The sequence below is a fragment of the Marmota flaviventris genome, chromosome 6 (assembly GCF_047511675.1).
Source record: "Marmota flaviventris isolate mMarFla1 chromosome 6, mMarFla1.hap1, whole genome shotgun sequence".
NCBI lineage: Eukaryota > Metazoa > Chordata > Mammalia > Rodentia > Sciuridae > Marmota > Marmota flaviventris.
Genome location: NC_092503.1, coordinates 72,282,987 through 72,288,986, shown reverse-complemented (window position 1 = coordinate 72,288,986; position 6,000 = coordinate 72,282,987).

The window sequence follows — 6,000 nt, the reverse complement described above, 5'->3', positions numbered from 1 at the left end:
TAGTTTATTAATATGTAGTTTTTTCAGAAATGCAGATATGACTACGCATTCCATCCCATATTTGTGTGGAACGTGCACATAATATGCAATAGGTAAGAGCAGAGTAATACTATGGAAAACAAGAGATACTTTTGGGGGCTGGAACATGGCTCAGTAGTAGAGCTCTTGCTTTGCATGTATAAGGCCCTGGGTTCAATACCCAGCACCATAAATTGAAAGAAAAAGATTTTTTTTCCTGGGTATGATGACCTGAAGTCATCTCACATCTCAGGTGTACAAATGGTCTAGATTACTAACCCATTTAATGACACATTATTATTCACATTGCTTTTAAATGTCTATTTCTTTATTAAGAAAGAATATCTAGGGGCTGGGGATGTGGCTCAAGCGGTAGCGTGCTCGCCTGGCATGCGTGCGGCCCGGGTTTGATCCTCAGCACCACATACAAACAAAGATGTTGTGTCCGCCAAATACTAAAAAAAAAAATATTAAAATTCTCTCTCTCTCTCTCCCTCTTTCTCACTCTCTCTCACTCTTTCTTTAAAAAAAAAAAGAAAAAGAAAAAAAAAAGAAAGAATATCTAGAACTCTAGTTATCTATCCCTGGATTCTTCTCTCCTAATGTACATATTTCATATGTGTATAGTGACTCAACTTCTTCAAGATATTCAAGCTCGGGTGAGCTTCTCTGTGGGCATTGACATCCTTTTAAGCACATGACGCTTCACAACACTGCACTATTATTCACTAGGAGGATGAGGCAACTCAGGGCAAACCCCTCACCCCTCCCGGGAAAGCAACCTAAGACCAGAATCACACAGGAGGTCATGAAAGTATTATTCTCCATGTCTTGCCCTTTCCCATTAGTTAGTCAGGGCTCCCTAAGAGTGTGGGGAGGACAGCCCAGTTCAGCCTCAGGAAGGCTGTGTGGGGCAGTGGAATAGTTAGTGGAATGGCCTTCGCAGTCTACTCCAAGGAGAAGACTTTGGGCTTTCACCATCTGTCCCAAAGAAAACTGTCCTGAATTCTCTGACTCCATTTGATTGCTCCTAAATAGGCAGAGTTGAGGGGGAAAGAAAGAAATCCTGTGTTATTTTTGGAATAAACCGTAGCCAGGATTCAGTACTCAGGCACAGAAAGGTTCTGAGCCTCAGAATCCAGCTACAATAGGCTCCAGGCATCAGCGCAACGCTTTAGAAAGACCCGTTGGTCTCTGACCTGTCTGCTTTACACTTAAGATAGGAACAGGAAGGTATCTGAGTGAGAGGAATGGAGGAAGGAGGTGATGGCTGACCACCTTGTCCTTAGACCTGAGCTTTCTAATGGGCCTCAGATGGTGAGTGCTCCATAAAAACAACTAGCTGTGTTCTTGGATGCTCTGTCAGAAACTGCTCCTTCCTCCACTGGATGGTTTTCCTTTTCTTCCAGCATCCCCTATTTTTATGTAGGTATAGGCCTATTGAGAGCAAATGCTTTCCCCACCATTCTTTGCAGCTGATGTGACTGAAGAGGAGTGTGGCGGCCTTGGAATTTTCCTTGAAAGATAGCTGGCATACTCCCTTTGCCCATCTTTGTTTAGCCACAATGCTTTCTCAAATGCAGAAATGATGACTAGAGCTGCTGCCACCTTCTTGGATCATGAGGTCAAGGGCAATCTGACCCTCTGGGGCAGGAAGTTGTGAGCTGGTAAATGCCTGAGCTTTAGGCCCCTGAAGACTTTGTGGAGCAGAACCACTGTACCACCCTCATTTGTCCAATTCCAGACTTCTATCTGATTTAACTCTGTGTGTGTGTGTGTGTGTGTGTGTGTGTGTGTGTGTGTGTGTGTGTGGTGCCAGGGACTGAACCCAGGGCCTGGCCAAGCTAAGCAGGCACTCCACCATTGAACTACACCCCCAGCTCCCTCATGTTATTTTTATTCCATTGTAGCTGAGTCTAATTAAAACTGAAAAGGTGGTCATTCAGCAAGTCACTGAAAGCAACTGCAAAATCTGGTGACACTGGATGACATCAAGCAAATATTTCAAAGGTTTTTTTTTTTTCCTAAGGTCAAAATATGCTTTAGTTTACTCAGGAAAAAGAATGATTCAATGAAGAATTTTGAGAGCTGAGCCATCTTTAACATTTCAGCTTCCGAGAGAATACTCACAGATGTCTCAGTGGGTCTGAGGCTGGGAGAATAAAATCTCTAGCCAAACCAAGAAGTCCCAACCTAGCTCATGTGCAGTCACCAATTTCAAGTAATTTCAAGTATAACTAATTTTAATCCTAAAAGAGTGAATGGCCGAAGAGGGTAAATGGGGGAGTACCTTTCCTTTAAAATCTAGCAGTCTGATTTTAGATAAGTCACTCAGTCTTTCTGGATCTACTCTCTCATTTGCAAAACGAAAAACAAGTCCTTTGTTCCATAGGTGGTCCCCAAAAGTATCATGTGTCTGTGATAAAGATTTCCTCTATGCTTTTGATGGAAATGTCAGGGATAATGCTGGGGCATGGTGGGCACATGCCTTAATCCCAGTGGCTCTGGAGGCTGGAGGAGGAGGACCATGAATTCAAAGTCAGTCTCAGCAACTTAGTGAGGCCCTAAACAACTCAATGAGGCCCTGTCTCTAAATTATGTATGTATGTATGTCTCTAAATTATATATGCTTGCATACATCTGAACTATAACCCCAGCCTTTATTTTTTCATTTTTACTGTCTGATATGATAATTTATTAACCTTGTCTTCAAGTCCTGATATCTTTTTTTCTGCTTGATCTGATCTATTAGTGATGATTCCAAATTAGGTTTTTATTTGAATTTTCATTTCCAAAATTTCTGCTTGGTTCTTGTTCAGAATCTCTCTCTATATTGAATTGCTCTTCCATATCCTGCATATTCTTCCTTAATTCATTCAGCTGTTTATTTGTAACTTTTTCAAAAATTAATTGGTCACTTTTAATGTCATTTTTCTTAATTACTTGTCCAGCATTTCATCCACTTCACTGTCTTTGGAGTCAGTTACCATATAATTTTTTGGGGGGGTACTAAAGATTGAACCTAGGGGTTTCATAACCACTGAACCACATCACCATCACTTTTTATTTATTTATTTATTTTGAGACAGGGTATTGCTAAGTTTCTTAGGGCCTTGCTTATTTGCTGAGGTTAGTCTTGAACTTATGATCCTCCTGCCTCAGCCTTCAGACTTGCTGGGATTACAGGTGTGTGCCACCATGCCCCACAAATACTATAAAATTTCTGTTGTTTTGAAAATGATGACAAAGTCAGGTGTGGTGATGCATACCTGTAATCCCAAGCAACTCAGGAGGCTACGGAAGAAGGATCACAAATTTGAGGTCAGCCTGGGAAATTTAGCAAGGCCCTCAGTAACTTAGCAAGACCCTGCCACAAAATAAAAAAATAAAAACTAAAAGGGTTGGCGATGTAGCTCAGTGGCAAAGCATCTCTGGGTTCAGTCCCCAGGAAAAAACCAAAACGATGGTGATAGAAATAGGAGTACTGTTTTGAGTTGTGGATAGCTTTAAATGTTTTTATTAGGCAACCGCTGCCCCCACCCCGCACACTTGCTTCTTTTATCTCCTATTCTTCTCCTCCTCTTTTCTTATATTCCTCCTCTCTCCTCCTCCTCCTCCTCCTTCTTCTTCTTCTTTTTTTTTTTTTTTTTGGTGGTGGGGGTACCAGGGATTGAACTCAGGGGCACTCAACCACTGAGCCACATCCCCAGCCCTACTTTGTATTTTATTTAGAGACAGGGTCTCACTGAGTTGCTTAGCACCTTGCCATTGCTGAGGCTGCTTTTGAATTCACGATAATCCTGTCTCAGCCTCTGGCGTGGCTGGGATTACAAGCATTCATCACCGCACCTGGCTCTCCTCTTATACTATGTATTTTCTCATGACCAGGCACAGGGGTGAGTACTTTAGACACATTAACTTACTTATTCCTCACATCCACACCAAGAGGCAAAAATTACCATCCTTATTTTTTTTTCAGATGGAGAAACTAAAACTCAAAGAGATTAAGTAAACGGCTCAAGATCATATAACTAACAATGTGCATTCTCTGGATCTCAAGGCTCCTGCCTCCAGATTGAACATGAATGAGATATTTTAATAGCTAACAAGAAATGACATGATATAAGCACCTAGCATTGTGTATAGTACTTACTAGGCACTTATATACAGGAGTTGTTCATTCATTTCTCTCATAAATATTTACTAATCACCTACCATGCGCCAAGTACTGTTACAGACCCTGAAATACAGCAATTAAGAAAAAGACCACCAGCCATAGTGGTATACACCTATAATCCCAGCAACTTGGGAGGATGAGGCAGGAGGTTTGCAAGTTTGAAACTAGCCTCAGCAACTTAGTGAGGCCCTAAGCAACTTAACAAGACTCTATCTCAAAATGAAAGGGTGTGGGATGTAGCTCAATGGTAAAGCTTCACTGAGTTCAAGCCCTAGTTCCAAAAAAGAAGAAAATTCTTGCCCTTCCAGGAGCTTCCATTCTAGATCTTATTTTACATCTGAAATTACATCATCTGTTTTAGCTTCACCCCATACATCCTCCCTGATCTCAGGAGAATGAAAAAGGTCTGTGGCCATACTCCATGCTACAGCCCCTCAAATGCTATGGCACAGCAGAACTCAGAGGAGAGTGGGAGGCATGGTGTCAGGGACTGCCAGCTTCCTAGTGGACGGAGTGGTGCTCTTTGATGAGAAAGGAAGGTAGTAGGAAAAGGAAGAATGTGGGAAGGGGTAGAGGTCTGAAGAGGGCAGGCAAATAGAACCAGGACCCTGGGCTGGAAGCTTCGTCCAAGCACCAGGGGTGGTTGGTGCCTACCCAGCCCTCACCCCCAACTCCTATTTCACCCATGCCACTAGGAATTGATCTGAGGATTATTGATAAGAGAGGACTGAAGCTTCCTTTCGGCCATTTTTTTTCTTGATCTCCATAGCTTTCTTATAGAAAACCATGAAAATTGAGAAGGACTTGGGGTTAGAAGTCCCAGTTGTAGTCTAGCCCTGTAACTTGCCATCTTTGCCTCTTATCTCCTACTTCATTAGGTTTTCAAAAGGATTAAAAAAGCACCTGACTACAACATTGTAGCTAAGTATTTTATGTTGGGGCATAGGCTTTGCCTAAAATCAGCATGAACAAATTATTGAGAAAAGAGGAAGGCTGGGATTCCCCTCCTCATCTTTATGTCTCTGCCTATTTTTTGTCCCCACCCCATGCTTTGCTTATTTGTGTTCTTCCATCTCTTTCATCCCTTTAGTAGACCCTAAAGCAACCCCCAGATGACTCCTTGGGTCCCAGGGAACATTTTGCAAAATATGTCTAGACAATGCTCTCTCAGAAAAATGTATTTCACACTCTGTGTTTGAAGCTCAGGCATTTTTTTTTAAATGTTTCCAGATGACTCATATATAGCCAGGGCTAGAAACCACTGATCAAGAATAATCACAACATAAAGGAAGTGCTTTGATGTGCAAAGGCACAAGATGCTTTTGGTACTTTCTTCCAGTCTGCTATTGGAGATGTTTTTATGATGCAGTTATAGGCATTCTGCAGATGGCTATGGAGATTGGTCAGGTTGGACCACAGGGCCTTCCTGGCATGGATTGTAGCGATCAGTAGGAACTGTCCAACACACTCATTGTTATGGTTTGGATCTAGAATGTCCCCAAAACTCATATGTTGAAGGCTTGTGTTTTAGTAAACTTTTTCATCTCTGTGACCAAAAGACCCAATGAAAACAATGAGAGGAAGAAAAGTTTACTTGGCTCACAGTTTCAGAGGTCTCATGCCTCAGAAAGCTGACTCCAGAACTCTGGGCCCAAGGTGAAGCAGAATACCGTGGCAGAGGAAAGTAGCTCAGGACATAGCAATCAGGAAGGAGGGAGGGAGAGAGAAACACAGAGAGAGAAAACTCTGCTTACCAGGGACAAAATATAAGTCTCAAAGGCCTGTCCCCAGTGACCTACCTCCTG